The sequence below is a fragment of the Rutilus rutilus genome (genome assembly GCF_951802725.1).
Source record: "Rutilus rutilus genome assembly, chromosome: 3".
NCBI lineage: Eukaryota > Metazoa > Chordata > Actinopteri > Cypriniformes > Leuciscidae > Rutilus > Rutilus rutilus.
In genome coordinates, this window is record NC_140211.1 from 15,706,317 (window position 1) to 15,725,788 (window position 19,472).

At 36.1% G+C, this 19,472-nt stretch overlaps 1 protein-coding gene across 1 annotated transcript in view; it reads left to right on the forward strand.

The window, feature by feature from the left end:
• Nucleotides 1-10,065: 10,065 nt before the first annotated feature.
• ctxnd1 (cortexin domain containing 1) overlaps nucleotides 10,066-19,472 on the forward strand; it is a 31,802-nt gene continuing 22,395 nt past the window's right edge. The window contains exon 1 of the mRNA XM_084403534.1: nucleotides 10,066-10,231. The gene's annotated coding sequence lies outside the window, so the exon portion shown is untranslated. The remainder of the gene's footprint in view (nucleotides 10,232-19,472) is intronic.

Below are 19,472 nucleotides of genomic sequence, written 5' to 3' on the forward strand. Positions count from 1 at the left end.
TGTTCATGCTAGTTCACAGTGCATTTACTAATGTTAACAAGATTTCAATAAAGTATTTGTAAATGTTGAAATTCATATTAACTAAGATTAATAAATGCTGTATAAGTGCAGTTCATTGTTCATGCTAACTAATGTAGTGAACTAATGTTAACTAATGAACCTTATTGTAAAGTGTTACCAAAATTGCTTAACTTAAGCAATGTAAAAACATTTGTTGTCATAACTTACTGATCATACAATTTATAAGTGTACATGTATTTGCACAAATTCTAAACTATATTTACACTATATTTATAGTTTGTAAGCACAGTTGATAAACTTTACAGTTATTGAACTGAACTGAATCAACTCAACTGACTTGACCTGTATAATGACACTTGTTAGAGCTGCTTTGAGGCAGAATTTGAATTTGTTACTTTTGTGAAGCTGCTATGAAACTATCTGTATTGTGTAAAGTGCTACATAAAGGTGACTTGACTTATATGCATATTTACAAAATAAACAGAAATGTAAGGGTGAACATTTTATTTGTCTCTTAAAACATTTGAGTTTTGATTTCTAACTGATCAAATTATGAATATTTACACTATAAACAGAAATGCGCTTGGGTAAAAATAAATGATTTCTTTCTCAAAACATTGAGTTTTGATTTTTTTTAAAGTGAACAAATAGGTACAAATGTTTTCACACATGATCACTGGGTGTAGGCAATCAGTAAACGAGTGTGACATTTAAATTGCAGCTGGTAGTTTTGATTTTTGTGTCTAGAACTGTGTTTAAAGTTTTGAAAAAAGTTTGTTTCACAAAATTTCAAACAAATATGAGTGAATGATTTCACTAAGTGGGCCTCAAGGACCACTCTTAGTGTATAAGCATTTAAAAAAAAAAAACCTGTAAATCTGTTTGTCACATGATCTAGTTTTTATAATTGAGCTAAATCGTGACAGGAATCAGAACATCAAGAGTGTAATATAATTTTAGTATTATTTCCATAGGGATTTACCTGATTAACAATGTGCCTGGAGACGATCTGATGATGAATTCCGTGAATAGATTTCTATTGAGGTCAAGTTCCCAAGGAATCCCCTGGCTTTAAAATTATGTCATACAGTGACCCCACATATCACACTCCTCCAAAATCATTTATCATCACAAATTGTTCAATGCAAGTTAGTCTGAATAGGATCCTAAATCCTAAATCAAAGTTAGTGTCTTTAAAACACAGGTTCCTTTATCAGAACAGAGGTGAGGTACAGTAGTGCTCATTGTTTTGGACTGAAACAGCTCTCAGTCGACTCCATCTTGTTATGCACATTTCTTACCCCGACACACTCACATAAGTGATGGTGTTCTTTTTATATAAAGATGATGAAACACAAACACAGTGAAAACATTAATCTTCCAGTGTTCCAGTATAGTCACTCTTTTGATGATTTATGATGGAGCAAAAAACAATTTCCCTCTAGATGAAGTGAGGGTCAAACAATGAGTGATCAACACTGGAGGAGGTCGGGATGTTCTTATGGGGACATTTCAAGAAAATGCACACACTATGATGACACAATGCTTGACTCTTTTAGTTTTAAAAGCTTGAAGTTGGAAGGTAACACAATCAGGACAATAAAGAGATCCCATTGATGCTAGAATGTTGTGATTATTTTCTAGAGTGTTGCTAGGCAGATGCTATTCTAGATGGTTACTTGGGAGCATTGCTAGGCATTTTTCTGAAGTGTTCCAAGTGATTGCAAGACAGTTGCTAGGTGGTTGCTATGGAGTTCTGGGTGATCGCTACGATGTTCCTAGGGTGTTGCTAAGGCCCTGTTCACACTAGTGCGTTTTTGTTTTAAAAAGGTATAACTTTTGCTACGGTTACGCCTTGTGTGTCCACACCCTCGGAAACGGAGACTTTTGGAAACGCTGCAGACCCGGTTTAGTTTGGAAACCCCGGGGTTGTGTTTGACTTGTGACTTGTGTTGACTTTTGAAACTGAAGGCGTGGCTGCCCACAATAAACTACCAGAACACGACAATAACACACCAGAGCCGTCTCTCTCAACAGCTCTGTAACAGGCCAGCCTCGAAGGCTGTGTAAAAAATAACATGGAGACGGAATTGCAGATAGATAGACAGACAGACAGACAGATAGATAGATAGATAGATAGATAGATAGATAGATAGATAGATAGATAGATAGATAGATAGATAGATAGATAGATAGATAGATAGATAGATAGATAGATAGATAGATAGATAGATAGATAGATAGATAGATAGATAGATAGATAGATAGTTCTGCAGCAGTGTTTAGATTTGTGCCAGTTTTCCTCCTCTGGTTTCTCTGCAGTGCTGCTCTGACCTGGTTTAATAAGCTCTTGCACTGCAGACACCTGCATAAGATGTTTTGCTGACCTCTACTTTATTAAACATGCTTTCCGGGCAAAGAAAAACTAGCCTGTGCTTTAACAACAGACAGGGTTGACAGATCAAACTGAAAAGCCAAAGTAAACGAAGGGTGCTCACTGAATTTTAATATTCAGCAGTCAGATCAAACTTTGAACCCTGTAAACTTCAAAAGTGAAATTCCCTACTGCATGTTGTTACATCAGCCATCAATGTCTTCATCTCACCGGCCCCTCTGTAAAATATAAGAACAGCCATAATTTTATACGCATTTTAATCTTGAGATTATATTTTAGCAATCAAAGAACAGCTTTCAAAAAGGAATTCCATTTACTTTTCTTTTTTGATCCCAATTGAGTGACTATTATAACTGGCCTTTCTGGGCACTTGCTTCAGTAATTCACCTGATAAGCTTAAAGGAATACTTCACCCTAATTTAGCTATCACTTTATTACATGTCAAGGTTATAGAAGTTTAATTCTCCATTTTTTACACACTACATTCAAATGTTTTTGGTCACTGGCCCAGTATGGTTAAAAAAAAAAAAAAAAAAAAAAAAAAAAACCCTTATGCTAGCCTTCAGTGCCACAGAAATCATTCTAATATGCTGATTTGCTGCTCAAGAATAATTTATTATTATTATCATCAATGGTGGAAACAGTTGTGCTGCTCAATATTTTAGTGGAAACCACTTTTTTCAGGATTGTTTGATGAAAAGAAAGTTCAAAAGACCAGCATTTATTTGAAATAGATTGTTTTTGCAGCCTTGTACATCTTTATATATTTATATAAAACGGTGTCTTAGATGTTTCTCCTAAAATCCCTTAAAGGTATAGCGTAGGATTTTCTTTTTCCGGGTGGATCATCAAGACTATTGGTCCTCCTAAGTGTCAATCATTCTGGTGATATGTTTACGTAAGGCCGTCGTACGTGCTCGTCCCTAGGTAGTTTTCGCTTTCTGCGCATGCGCACTTTCAGGTGTATATGTGTGGTGAGCTACGGTTTCAGCCATTCCTTTGAAAACGGCTGAGGGTCGCAAGACAAAAAAAGTCTACGAGGTGTATGAGAAGAAGAGAAAGGCCGCAGAAGATAGAAACAAGACCAGAGTGTTTTTGGGAGATTCATTTACACGCTGGCGTGCGCTCAAAACACAGGTTGGGCTTCCCACTGATGCTTCAGTCGATCACAACATACTTCTGGACAGGCTGGAAAACTGGGTGGGGCTTTCTGGGATAGTCCTAAAATGGTTCAGGTCATACTTAGATGGGAGAGGTTATTATGTGAGTATAGGAGACCATAAGTCTGAGTGGACATCCATGACATGCGGAGTCCCTCAAGGCTCAATTCTTGCACCACTCATGTTCAACCTGTATATGCTCCCAATGAGCCAAATAATGAGAAAGAACCAAATTGCTTACCACAGCTATGCAGACGACACACAGCTCTACTTAGCCCTATCGCCTAACGATTACAGCCCCATTGACTCCCTGTGCCAATGCATTGATGAAGTTAACAGTTGGATGTGTCAAAACTTTCTTCAGTTAAACAAAGACAAAACTGAAGTCATTGCGTTTGGAAACAAAGATGAAGTTCTCAAGGTGAACGCATACCTTCACTCTAGGGGGGTCAAACAACTAAACATCAAGTCAGGAATCTTGGTGTGACACTAGAGTCAGACCTTAGTTTCAGTAGTCATGTCAAAGCAATAACTAAATCAGCATACTATCATCTGAAAAATATAGCAAGAATAAGATGCTTTGTTTCCAGACAAGACTTAGAGAAACTTGTTCATGCTTTCATCACCAGCAGGGTGGATTACTGTAATGGACTCCTCACTGGCCTTCCCAAAAAGACCATAAGACAGTTGCAGCTCATACAGAACGCTGCCGCCAGGATTCTGAGCAGAACCAGAAAATATGAACATATCACACCAGTCCTCAGGTCTTTACACTGGCTCCCAGTTAAATTTAGGATTGATTTTAAAGTATTATTACTGGTATATAAATCATTCAATGGCCTAGGACCTCAATACATTGCAGATATGCTCACTGAATATAAACCCAACAGATCACTCAGATCATTAGGATCATATCAGCTTGAAATACCAAGGGTTCACTCTAAGCATGGCGAGTCCGCTTTTAGCTATTATGCCAGCCGCAGCTGGAACCAGCTTCCAGAGGAGATCAGACGTGCTCCTACTGTAGTCACATTCAAATCCAGACTCAAAACACATCTGTTTAACTATGCATTTACTGAATGAGCACTGTGCCAATGTTCGTCCGACTGTTTGTACTGTATTTTATTTTGTATTCTTCTAAACTGTTTTAATTATTCTTATTTCTTTTTATTATTTTAATTTCTTCTATGTAAAGCACTTTGAATTGCCATTGTGTATGAAATGTGCTATATAAATAAACTTGCCTTGCCTTGCCTTCAGTCGCGAAGTTTCTACTCGACAGGTAAAGTTTGGCATGCTATTTGGAGAAATCAATTTAAAAACACTGCTAGTAAAAGTTAATGTAAGCTATGATTAGCGATGCTAGCCCTGGCACAAGTCACGCACCGCGTAGACACGGTAAACATCTCAATTTGCTCTCTCGTGCACACGTTTAATAGGCGTTCCCTCTTGGGAGCAGGTAGAGTGTTGCGCATGTGCATTTTTTCAAAAAGTGGAGAGGGCGGTTCTTTTCTAAAATTCAGGTAAATCCTCCGCTATACCTTTAAGAGAAATAGTATTGAACATTAACAATTGCTGACATACATTAAGAGTACTGAATGTGGACTGGAGCACCGATTATTTGGTTTTGGAAGATGAGAAAAGGTTTTGAATGAGTTTATATTGATATTTTTATTCATCAGTCTGGAATATATGAAAACAGCAATGTTGAAAAGTCCCTGAAGCACATTTGCCATTTTGAATAATGTCAGGTAGAAAATTGAGCTCTGAATGTCGATATAAAGATATTGACTAAGTGCAAGTTTCCATAAAGATATTGACTAAGTGCAAGTTTCTGTTTACATTGTTCACCATGAGATCGAGATACCCAGCAAATGACAAAGTGCATTTAAAATATCTTCTACACTGCACCAACTTCACTTGCTCAAAGCTCTCTTGTTTGTCCTTGTTAGGCAGCATATTTATGGGACAGGCAGACAGAGTGGCGCACCTGTACCGACAGCACTAACTGCTGACAGAAACATCTAGAATGCAAGAGGATGGTGAGAGCGCCTCTGCTGCTTGTCTGCTTCCATTAGCATCACAGGCCTCTCACTGATACATATGACCGCTCATAACCTCATGTTCAGTGTGCTTAATAGACCACAGCAGTCACAATTTCATCCACCTTCTAGACAAACTGATTTTTAGTGATAATGTGTAAATGTTTCAAGACTGTGCAAACATCTTATGACCTGCCATTAGCTCTGAGGTTAAGTGAAGGATTTGCTTCTGTATATGTCAGTGTGATTTTCCAAATATTTTTCTTCAAATATTGCTACATAAGATTAATATTACAGGTTTCTTTTTTTTTTTTTTTTACAATCGCTAGGGCACATTTCTCAATACTTGGGTATTTTTCATCAAAACTCTTCAAACAGTTCTCCTCACCAATTTTCAACTTGGTACAGGCGTACAGCAGTTAATTTCACATTCAAAATGCACTAAAACTACCCAAACACTTCGTACATGTCTCAAATCAAGCCATCATAACACTAGCAAAGTTTTAACCCAGCAAACACACTTTGTCAATCATAAAACTTAGACCTAAAAAACTCTAACATCAGGTAGCATTATACTATTTTTTTCTTTTGTAAACTTTCTTTACAAAACGAGAATGACACTCTCTACTGCTTATGGTTCACTGCAGAACATGTTACATAGCCCATGTTTACATTACAGTACAAAATTAAAGTTTTCCCCTTTTGAATGGATGATAATGAAAGTGAAAGACTAAACACTTGTGTAGGTGTTCAGTTACATCTAATTGCTTTGATAGTGTTTGATTTTTTAGATTCAGAATATATTTCAATATGGTATTGTTACAGAAATGTTGCAAATTTATATCTAGTTCCTTTTTGTATTATGTCAGGTTTTGGACTTAGTATGTAAACATGTACAAATTGGCCTAGTGCATAAAGTGTTGGTGGTGTTGTGTGAGAAAAAAAAAATGTAATTTGAAAGTAGTCACTGAATGCATTTTGTGCCATAGCAATGATAAATAATCCATTGTTTAGCTCACATAGACTGATGTTGTGCTCACTGTGTGAGGGGATTTGGAAAAAAGTGACCTAAGTATTGAAAAATATGTCCTAGCTATTGGTAAGGCAGGCTTTTTTAGAGAATGCCCCTTCAATATGTCAAGTATAAATAAGAGAAAAAATCTGTTGACATAAAATCTATGAAATCAAGCAACATTGCTTTTGGCTGCACAATATATTGAAATATGCATATTGCAACAGCTTGCAATAACTGGGGTCATGAATAAAATAATAACTTTTCTTATTGAAAAGAACTGGCTGAATAACTTTTGTAGCTTTAATACAAATCTGTATATATTTAAGTCATACAGTGAAACTAAGCAGTGTTTTATTTTTACATTTGATTATTCAGTATATGTTGCTTAATAAATCTAATGTAGGCCTACCTGAAACTCTAAACCCCGTGGTTTACAATTATGTAAAAATAACACTTCTTATGCTACAGTAAAACACTGCATTTAAGTTTATTTTACACACAATTTTAAGCATTTACGTATCATATATCGAATATCGCATTATTTAATGAGTTATCGAATATCGCACTTTTCTTCAATATTGTGCAGCCCTATTTTCAAGTAATTTTTTTTGTTTAAATGATGTTTAGATAATTTATCAGGAAAAACATGATACAATTCAATTCACAAAGAATGCATTTTTGCATTCCACTGCACTTCCTTTTTATTGTGTTTGTATGTAAACAAGTGCTAGACAGACATCTTTTACAAACTACTTATATATTTGCATATATATTAATATTTATTAACAGACAGAGACACAGACAGAAAGAAAGAAAGAAAGAAAGAAAGAAAGATCTGCAGAAAGAAAGAAAGAAAGACAGAGACAGACAGATGGATAAATACTGTTGACTGACAGACGGATGGATACTGTAGAAAAACAGACAGATAGATAAATACTGTAGACAGACAGACAGATAGATAAATACTGTAGACAGACACAGACAGACAGATAGATTAATGCTGTAGACAGACAGACAGATAGATAAATGCTGTAGACAGACAGACAGACAGATGGATAAATGCTGTAGACAGACAGACAGATGGATAAATACTGTAGACAGACAGACAGACAGATGGATAAATACTGTAGACCGACAGAGAGATAAATGCTGTAGACAGACAGACAGATGAATAAATACTGTAGACAGACAGACAGACAGACAGATAGATAGATAAATACTGTAGACAGACAGATAGATAAATGCTGTAGACAGACAGACAGATAGATAATGCTGTAGACAGACAGACAGACAGACAGACAGACAGACAGATGGATAAATACTGTAGACAGACAGACAGACAGACAGATAGATAAATGCTGTAGACAGACAGACAGATGGATAAATACTGTAGACAGACAGACAGACAGACAGATGGATAAATACTGTAGACAGACATACAGATAGATAATGCTGTAGACAGACAGACAGATGGATAAATACTGTAGACAGACAGACAGACAGATGGATAAATACTGTAGACAGACAGACAGACAGATGGATAAATACTGTAGACAGACAGACAGACAGACAGACAGACAGACAGACAGACAGACAGATGGATAAATACTGTAGACCGACAAACAGATAGATAAATGCTGTAGACAGACAGACAGACAGACAGACAGATGGATAAATACTGTAGACCGACAAACAGATAGATAAATGCTGTAGACAGACAGACAGACAGACAGACAGATAGATAAATGCTGTAGACAGACAGACAGATAGATAATGCTGTAGACAGACAGACAGACAGACAGATGGATAAATACTGTAGACAGACAGACAGACAGACAGACAGATGGATAAATACTGTAGACCGACAAACAGATAGATAAATGCTGTAGACAGACAGACAGACAGATAGATAAATGCTGTAGACAGACAGACAGACAGATTGATAAATACTGTAGACCGACAGATAGATAAATGCTGTAGACAGACAGACAGATAGATAAATGCTGTAGACAGACAGACAGATTGATAAATACTGTAGACCGACAGATAAATGCTGTAGACAGACAGACAGATGGATAAATACTGTAGACAGACAGACAGATAGATTAATGCTGTAGACCGACAGACAGATAGATAAATGCTGTAGACAGACAGACAGACAGATAGATGGATAAATACTGTAGACAGACAGACAGACAGACAGACAGACAGACAGACAGACAGACAGACAGATAGATTAATGCTGTAGACAGACAGACAGATAGATAAATGCTGTAGACAGACAGACAGATAGATAAATGCTGTAGACAGACAGACAGACAGATAGATGGATAAATACTGTAGACAGACAGACAGATAGATTAATGCTGTAGACAGACAGACAGACAGACAGACAGATAAATGCTGTAGACAGACAGACAGATAGATTAATGCTGTAGACAGACAGACAGATAGATAAATGCTGTAGACAGACAGACAGATAGATAAATGCTGTAGACAGACAGACAGACAGACAGACAGATGGATAAATACTGTAGACAGACAGACAGACAGATAGATTAATGCTGTAGACAGACAGACAGATAGATTAATGCTGTAGACAGACAGACAGATAGATAAATGCTGTAGACAGACAGACAGACAGATGGATAAATACTGTAGACAGACAGACAGACAGACAGATAGATAAATACTGTAGACCGACAAACAGATAGATAAATGCTGTAGACAGACAGACAGATTGATAAATACTGTAGACAGACAGACAGACAGACAGATAGATAAATGCTGTAGACAGACAGACAGATTGATAAATACTGTAGACCGACAGATAGATAAATACTGTAGACAGACAGACAGATAAATGCTGTAGACAGACAGACAGACAGACAGATGGATGAATATTATAGACAGACATACCGACAGACAGACATACATACAGATGGATAAATACTGTTGACAGATAGATAGATAGATGAATAGATGGACAGTTTGATAGATACTGTAGACAGACAGACAGACAGACAGACAGACAGACAGACAGACAGATAGATAGATAGATAGATAGATAGATAGATAGATAGATAGATAGATAGATAGATAGATAGATAGATAGATAGATAGATAGATAGATACTGTAGACAGACAGACAGACGGATGGATGGATGGATGGATGGATGATGGATGGATGGATGGATGGATGGATGGATGGATGGATGGATGGATGGATGGATGGATGGATGGATGGATGGATGGATACATACATAGATAGAGAAGGACGGATAGACAGATAGAATGATGGATAGACAAACGTCAAGACAGTCAGATAGATATGCTCAAACGTTGGTCACAACCAGAAAATGTTGTCTGTGAGTGTATACAGTATGTGGAGTGGGAGTCCCTCACTTCCATTTCCAAATACTCATGCTCTTACACACACTCTCTCTCTCTCTTTCTCTCTCAGTCTGTTTTAAGAAGCAATGCAGTACGGGTGAGCTCTGAGCTGCAGCAGGATCCACAGCCTCAGTGTCAGACGCTCTGCAGCATGCATCAAGGAACACTTCATCCACACTTTCTGCTCCACGGGATGTGAGTTCAGGTAGGAACGAAGCCAGAACAAAGAGTCTGGTCACAGTGTCTCGTCTTGTTCCAAGAGAACCAAATAATTGTTGCATGTTTCATTGAATGAGAGGTGGTTTGAGCACTTTTACCTGTTTAAAGCTGGATAATGATGTTGAGGATTGACGACTTCATCTTGTTTTAATAACTGAGTTGTCTTTCATGGCCAAGGGAATGCAAAAAGTTTTTTGCAATCTTTAAGATGAGGATTAAAAAAGCATACTGTGATGCTTTTGCCTGTGAATCCTTCAGTCTTTCATGCAATCGGCATAAAACAAAAAACAAAAAAACTGTTCAGTCAGACCAGAGGCATTTGTAACCGTTTAAATTCCTCATAATATCTTTCTGTCTGAGAAAATGAACGTTGACTTTATTACTCTGTGAGAAATTTAAAGTGATTTTTTGGTATAAATATGTTTTTTCTTTTCTTTTTTTTTCTCCTGTCTAAAGGGTTGATGCCTTTGAATTTAAACTTCTGTACTGTTTATTTTATTTTTTGTTAATAGTTAATAAGAATACATGCTAACTGTTGCTGATAACTGCTGATGCCTGCAATTTTGAGGACAATTATAACACTAGTAAAAAAAAAAAAAAAAAAAAATCTTTAACATATCTTGAACATTATTATATGTCTCTCATAGACTTCTGCTTTAAACACATTATTCTGGCATTAAAAATAAGTCAATCAGAGCGCATTACTTACTGTATTAATTTCTAAATTATGATCATCTTTCTAAATCTATTTTAATAGCACTGTAACGAAGGTAAGGTGAAGCTACAGACGCGTGTCTCTAATCCCTCTGATTCTTATCAGTCAGTCCTGCATGATCAAGCAGAATCTGAATCACTGTAATCATTTATGACTGATTCTCTCAGGCGACTGTCAACATTTTCAAGGTGTGCTGTGTTAATGATCACATATAGCACAGAAATATATGACACACACACACACACACACACACACACACACACACACACACACACACACACTGAATATATATTTATAATAAATAAATACATCATTTTGATGAATACATCAAATTACATATTACTACATTTTCTAAAAGCAACTATATGATCATCTTCAAAATTGTAGATAACTAGATTAGATAGTTAATTAGATATGCTATTAAAATCATCATGAAACTGTTAGTGTAGTACTATTATATTTTTATGAATATTTTCCCAATTAGTTTTTATTTGTTTATTTCCCATTTTCATTCTAATTTAAGTTAGTTTTAGTAATTGCTTTTTTATGTTTATATAGTTTTTATTCATTTTTATTTAAGTTTTAGTTTTAGATTTAGTTATTTTTGTATGTCAAGTTAAACTATGAAAATGAGAAATGTTGCCTTAGCAACTAGCTGAAATAAAATATGCTAATTGTTTTATATTTTATTTTATTTCAATTAACATTTATTGTATTTCAAACAACAAAAATATTGTTTATGGTTTTCGTTTTCGTTTAAGTTAACTTTAATAACCTTGATAAGTTTAATAAACTTGTCATAAAATCAAAATGTACACATTATTTAAGAGAATTAAATGTCTGTACTTTGTCACACAGATATGAAAAATCTGTCATTAATTACTCACCCTCATGTCATTTCAAACGTGTAAGACTTTCAATTACCTTCAGAACACAGATGAAGATCTTTTGGATGTAATCTGAGAGCTTTCTTCTCCTCTCCTCTTGAGCTTCCACAAGAACCAATGAGGTTCATTCTCGTGTTACACATCACGTTTGAGCTTCAGTAAGAACCAATGAGGTTCATTCTCGTGTTACGCAGCATGTTTGAGTCGTGTTACGCATTACGTTTGAGCTTCAGTAAGAACCAGTGAGGTTCATTCTCGTGTTACGCAGCACGTTTGAGCTTCAGCAAGAACCAATGAGGTTCATTCTCGTGTTACGCAGCACGTTTGAGCTTCAGCAAGAACCAATGAGGTTCATTCTCATGTTACGCAACACGTTTGAGCTGCAGCAGGAACCAATGAGGTTCATTCTCGTGTGTTACACAGCAAGTTTGAGCTTCCACAAGAACCAATGAGGTTCATTCTCGTGTTACGCAGCACGTTTGAACTTCAGCAAGAACCAATGAGGTTCATTCTCGTGTTACGCAGCACGTTTGAGCTTCAGAAAGAACCAATGAGGTTCATTCTCGTGTTACACAGCACGTTTGAGCTTCAGAAAGAACCAATGAGGTTCATTCTCGTGTTACGCAGCACGTTTGAGATTCAGCAAGAACCAATGAGGTTCATTCTCGTGTTACGCAGCACGTTTGAGCTTCAGCAAGAACCAATGAGGTTCATTCTCGTGTTACGCAGCACGTTTGAGATTCAGCAAGAACCAATGAGGTTCATTCTCGTGTTACGCAGCACGTTTGAACTTCAGAAAGAACCAATGAGGTTCATTCTCGTGTTACGCAGCACGTTTGAGATTCAGCAAGAACCAATGAGGTTCATTCTCGTGTTACGCAGCACGTTTGAGCTTCAGAAAGAACCAATGAGGTTCATTCTCGTGTTACGCAGCACGTTTGAGATTCAGCAAGAACCAATGAGGTTCATTCTCGTGTTACGCAGCACGTTTGAGCTTCAGAAAGAACCAATGAGGTTCATTCTCGTGTTACGCAGCACGTTTGAGATTCAGCAAGAACCAATGAGGTTCATTCTCGTGTTACGCAGCACGTTTGAACTTCAGCAAGAACCAATGAGGTTCATTCTCGTGTTACGCAGCACGTTTGAGCTTCAGAAAGAACCAATGAGGTTAATTCTCGTGTTACACAGCACGTTTGAGCTTCAGAAAGAACCAATGAGGTTCATTCTCGTGTTACGCAGCACGTTTGAGCTTCAGAAAGAACCAATGAGGTTCATTCTCGTGTTACGCAACACGTTTGAGCTTCAGCAAGAACCAATGAGGTTCATTCTCGTGTTACGCAACACATTTGAGCTTCAGCAAGAACCAATGAGGTTCATTCTCGTGTTACGCAGCACGTTTGAGCTTCAGCAAGAACCAATGAGGTTCATTCTCGTGTTACGCAGCACGTTTAAGCTTCAGCAAGAACCAATGAGGTTCATTCTCGTGTTACGCAGCACGTTTGAGCTTCAGCAAGAACCAATGAGGTTCATTCTCGTGTTACGCAGCACGTTTAAGCTTCAGCAAGAACCAATGAGGTTCATTCTCGTGTTACGCAGCACGTTTGAGCTTCAGCAAGAACCAATGAGGTTCATTCTCGTGTTACACAGCACGTTTGAGCTTCAGCAAGAACCAATGAGGTTCATTCTCGTGTTACGCAGCACGTTTGAGCTTCAGCAAGAACCAATGAGGTTCATTCTCGTGTTACGCAGCACGTTTGAGCTTCAGCAAGAACCAATGAGGTTCATTTCCGTGTTACGGAACACGTTTGAGCTTCATCAAGAACCAATGAGGTTCATTCTCGTGTTACGCAGCACGTTTAAGCTTCAGCAAGAGGTTTGGTCTTGCGCGTCAAGCAGGTTCTGAGCTTCTGTTTATGTTTTCGCTGATCAATGTTAATATGTGAATAACAGCCTAAATTCAATCTGTTCATCATATAAAGTGATCGTGTCTCTTCAGAAAATTTGGACTAAACCACTCAATTCATATGGATTAGTTTTACGATCTCTTTATTAACTTTTTTAAGGGTCAAAGTGGTAGTTGTGTAGCTGTCTAATATGGAGAGTACAGAACGATTTCATCAAAAAGATCTTCATTTGATCTTCATTATTCCAAAGATAAACAAAAATCTTACGGGTTTGGGACAACATGAGAAGAGTAATGAATGACAGAATTAAAAATCTTACAGTTTTCTGTCTCTGAAACAATTTTCCTCTTGATGTCGGCAGACGTCACCTCCCCTCCAACCACCTGTCAAAAAAAGACACATTTCACAATCCAATCAGGAAAAAATATCCAGTCCTTCATTATTCTGTATCAGAAAATACATCAAATTATGGAAATCAAAATGCACTTAACTTTGAATTGAATAGCAACATAATGAAGGATAACAATATAATAATCTAATGTCACAGTCTTTACAAGACTTAATGGCCAAAGAAAAAGCACACTGAGGCGAAATTCCACTAATAGCTGCTAATATGAAACATTTACTCTGTTATTGAATGAAATAACCACAACAAAGCCCCATTTTCTTACAGTTTTCAGAGAGCCTATATTGACAAGAATGTTCTTCATAGAGAACGTGTGTTGGTGCCAGACTATTAAAGATGAAAGATTATACTGGCAAACACACTTCATCGATTTGTGCCTGGAATCATGACGAATATGATTTATTAAACCATAGCTTAATAATTTTTACCTTCACTATTTCCCCTCTAGATCAAAGTGTTGTCCCCTTCTTTTGAACTCACACTTTGATGGTTTTTGCTAATCATCTCATTGGAAATTTTAAATCAGCTCTAATGTTCTCCTTCCTCAAAATAAAACTGTTGGTCTTTTAAACCTGTGGAAGTAAAGACCCTTATAGTCAGCAGACTTTAGCAATGATGATAAAATGGAAATTGAGCTTTAAACTATCCAGTTTAGACCTGAGGTTTATTGGGGTGAATGGAGGTCATACAGGAAATTAATTCGCGGAATATTTTCTGGGCACCAAGATATGAACTATCCTGTCAGAGAGATCTGAAGAAAAAGGTAGGAGAGAGAGAGAGAGAGATATAATGTATAAGAGACTGAATGGAAGAATAAGAGCAGTACCCTAGTGAAAAATAAATATATAAATACATTTATTTTATGCTAAGTATACTACAAATACATGTACATATTACGTACTTAATATAAATACCCTGCAATTGTACTTTTAGTATACAAAATTGTATACTTAAAGTCTGCTAAATTGGAACAACAAATTTTCTTTTGTTATACTTTAGGTACACTTTAAATATCTTGAATTTTAAAGACTGATATTATACAGAGATCATACTATCTTTACTACTAGTGATGTCAAAACACACTTTAGGCTTAATATTAAGAAATGTGTATTGTGCAATAAAGAAGTACTCCAAATAAAGTTTAATTATAATATTTTTATCAGTAAGCCTCAAGCATTATGTCAGTAAATATGTTAATGGTTTTGTACTTAGTATGAAATAATGTATTTAAATACATTTTGGTATAGTTTGTTTTCACTGATAGACAGAAAGTGTTTGTTTAAATGACCTTAAAGTCTATAAAATCTGGAAAGTTACAAATTAAATTAAAAGTCCATGTCATGCTTTTAAGAGCCTCTAAAACAAAATATGTCACTAGAAAACATCAGTAATATATTGAAATATTAGTGACTTATGTTGCTTGTACTATCCCTTTTTTGTATAGCTTTTCTTTATCTTGTCATTGCACTTATATTGTATTTGTTTCATTTACACATGCATGCACACTCTTGAAACGATAAAATGTGTGCTTTCATCAAGTTTAATAGCATAACCAATTTTTCCTTTGTTTTGACATTCCTGCAATGATTGCAAACGGAGGTAGGTCATTTAGATGACAATACGACCAATGCAATTGATGAAGAATAAGGCAGCACGTTTTTAACTCTATTATTGCAGCTAAAAAAGGTATTTTCTGTTTGGTGGATGCAGTAAAACCCACTGCAGCTATAATAATGAATGAAATCGTTGGACTGCCAATGGGAGGATCAGTATCAGACTCCATCTGCTATTTAGAAATGATTAAACGCATTAACATTGGCATGTGATTTATCTGGAATAAACACTAGGTGGAAACAGATGTGACATTGATCAATGCTCTCCTGGAAACACGTCTATAAGTGTGTGTGTGTGTGTGTGTGTGTGTGTGTGTGTGTGTGTGTGTGTGTGTGTGTGTGTTATGGGGACAAAATGTCTCCACAGAGATAACCGAAATCTTTGTCCTTGTGGGGAAATTGTTTTGGTCCCCATGAGGAAAACAGCTTAAAATCATACTAAGTGATGTTTTTGAAAATGTAAAAATAGAGATATTTAAAAAATAATGATAAAAATGACAAAAAAGCACATAAAAATGACTAAAACATAAAGTATGATTAAAATGAAGTGTGTGTGCTTTACTTGAAATGTCAACTAGCCTTATTGTGCCCCAACTAAACAATAACCTTGTAAAACCTGCACAGACACAAACAAAAACACATTATGCAAAATAAAATGGGAGATTGTGTCTTTGTTTGTGTACTTGCATAAAAAAAAAAAATCTGCCATAAAAGCCAATAATCTTTAGAGGGTAAAGACTCCATCTCTTTTTTGAGGGTTAGGAAAATTCATGTTGTCCCGGTCAATATTAAAAATCCCTGCTGGCCCAGAGGAGCTGGATGATTCTCTTGTGGATTGATTGTAGCAGCCAAACGTTGTAACAGCTCATTACTTTAAATCAGCCCTCAGGCATTACAATGGTGACATTTCCTTTGAAAAATAAAGTTAGGTACATTACAAGCTACTATTAAAAGTAGATACATTTCAGTATCTTTTTAAACATACACTACCTTTCAAAAGTTTGGGATCAGTAATCAGAAATGAACACTTTTATTCAAAAAGGGTGTATTTAATTGATCAAAAGTTACAGTAAAGTGATTTATAATGTTGCAAAGGATTTCTATTTGAAATATATGCGGTTCTTTTGAACTTTGTTGTATCATGGTTTCTACAAAAATATTAAGCACCTGTTTTCAACATTGATAATAATAAGAAATGTTTCTTGAGCAGCAAATCAGCATATTAGAATGATTTCTGAAGGATCACGACACTGAAGACTGGAGTAATGATGCTGGAAATTCAGCTTTGCATCACAGGAATAAATTACATTTTAAAATATATTCAAATTGAAAACTTTATTTTGCATATGAAAAAGTTATTTTAAATTGCAATAATAATAATTCACAATGTTACTGTTTTACTGTTTTTTTTAATTTTTTATTTAATAAATGCAGCCTTGGTGAGCATAAGAGACTTATTTTAAATGTTTTTTTTTTTTTAAAAATCTTACCGACCCAAAACTTTGAACAGTATTTTCTTTTTCTTTTTTTTTGAATGAATAAACGTGATCTCAATTAAGAACATTTAAATTTGAACAAACAAGATTATATTAAATGCAACTTAAAAACAGATAATAAACAGGTATAGCAACATTTAGCTAAATATTTCCTTAGACCTTAAATGACTTGAATCAGTGACTTACAAGTTTACAAATCAGTATACAAATCCCAACGTCGAACGAATTCACTTAGAAATGATGTTATATTAAACATCTTCACCTGACACTAATATGAAGCCATTTGTCTGATTTGTAGGCTTTTCTGTGTCAGAAGAACAGTACAGTAGGCTCGCTTATCCTGATGAGAAGCAGGAAAGTGAGAAAAAGTGAACTCATGTGGGCTTATTGCCATCGGGATTGTGGAGGAATTGATTTAAGGCCTTTTGGCTGGATTCCTCACTCACTCTGCTAAAACACATCACATCAACTCAGTTGCCCCCATTTACTTGATTCAGAGAAGCATGTGAAATCAAATGATTGGAAGCTGTGAAGTGTTAGAAGACCATGTTTTGTGGAATGTGCATACGAAATTTCTATTACGTTTGTGATCTTATTTCTGCATGTTGTGATGTTGATCTGCAAATTTTAAAAGACACCCAAAACTGGCTGGGAACTGAACCCTTGATCTTGACATTGCTAGCGTGAAGCTCTACTGTTTAAGCTTTAGGAAAGCACACATTAATAAAAAAATAAAAAAGTATTTAACATACTGTTTATATTATTCATTTTGTGAAAAACAAATGTTTAAATCCTGTTGTTAAATACAGTTTTAAAAAGCATATGTTCTCTCATGTTAAATTTTTGTTGTATAATGTGTGAGATTTATAAATGAGCAAAGTTCACTGTTTTACCCAACTTTTTGTTGTTGATGTTTTCCATAGTGTGATTAATGATCAATTTGGCTCATAACATAACTATTGGACCCAGGATTGTAACATAAAAGTGCTAATAAAATTCTCCTATTGTGCTCATTAAAAATAAATGAGTTTGGAACCACATGATGATGCAGTACTTTTAAAAGGCAAATATCCTGTGGAAAGAGGAGAGAATGTGAGGGAGAAACAAGTGGGAATAGAGAGAAGATTGAACATAATAAAGAGGAAAGGGGAGGGTGAAGGGAAAAGTGTGGGGTATAGCAAGAGGAGTGTTCCCTGGAGTTAAATGCAAACACACTAACAAACAGTACTGGAAAAAATAAAGCCAGTACTCACCAAAGGGGGCGGGGCTTTGTTGGGGAGGGTTCTGGGAGGGGATTGGCTGTCTCCCTCAGCATAGATTTGGTTTGAAAATTAGGGTGTTGAAGTGTGAACTGTTTAACAGGGTCCCAGGGAATATGCTCCCTCGTGAGGTCTATTTATTTGTTTGTTTGTTTTTTCTGTTTTTTTTTGCAAAATGGTCATTTACAAAATGGCACAAGCATGCAAATTGGTTGATGACATAACTGCAATAAAGTAGCCTACAGTTAAAGGGTTAGTTCACCCAAAAATGAAAATTCTGTGAGTAATTACTCACCCTCATGTTGTTCCAACCCCATAAGACTTTCGTTCATCTTCAGAACACAGATTAAGACATTTTTGATGAAATCTGAGAGCTGTCTCACTCCTCCATAGGCTTCTATGGGATCGAAACTTGCCGGCCCAGAAAGTTAGTAAAGACAATGTTTAAAATAGTCCAAGTGACTACAGTGGCTCAACCATAAGTTTATCAAGCGCGAGAATACTTTTTGTGCGAAAAAAAAAAAAACGCCTTTATTCAACTATTCATTTTCTTCTGTGTGGGCCTCTGAATGAGTTCATGTAACAGCGCAGCGCTTCTGGGTTGTACGTCAGAACGTAGCCTCGCTATTGGCCGACGCTGGTCATGTGTGTGATGCGTGAGCTTACGTGGTGACGTACAACACAGAAGCGCTGCGCTGTTAAACTGCGTGAATTCATTGTATGAAATGGCAAATTATATAATTTAATTATCATTTTCATTTTGCACCAAACATTGCACAAATGTAATGGAAATTTAAATACAGAAATGCATTGCCATTTTACATATTGCATTGTCATTTTGCATATTACATTTCAAACTGAATATTACTACCCATATGTTTCCATATATTTATGGTGATTTGCGCACCACTCATGCAAAATTAAACAATTGGGATTCAGACTCATAT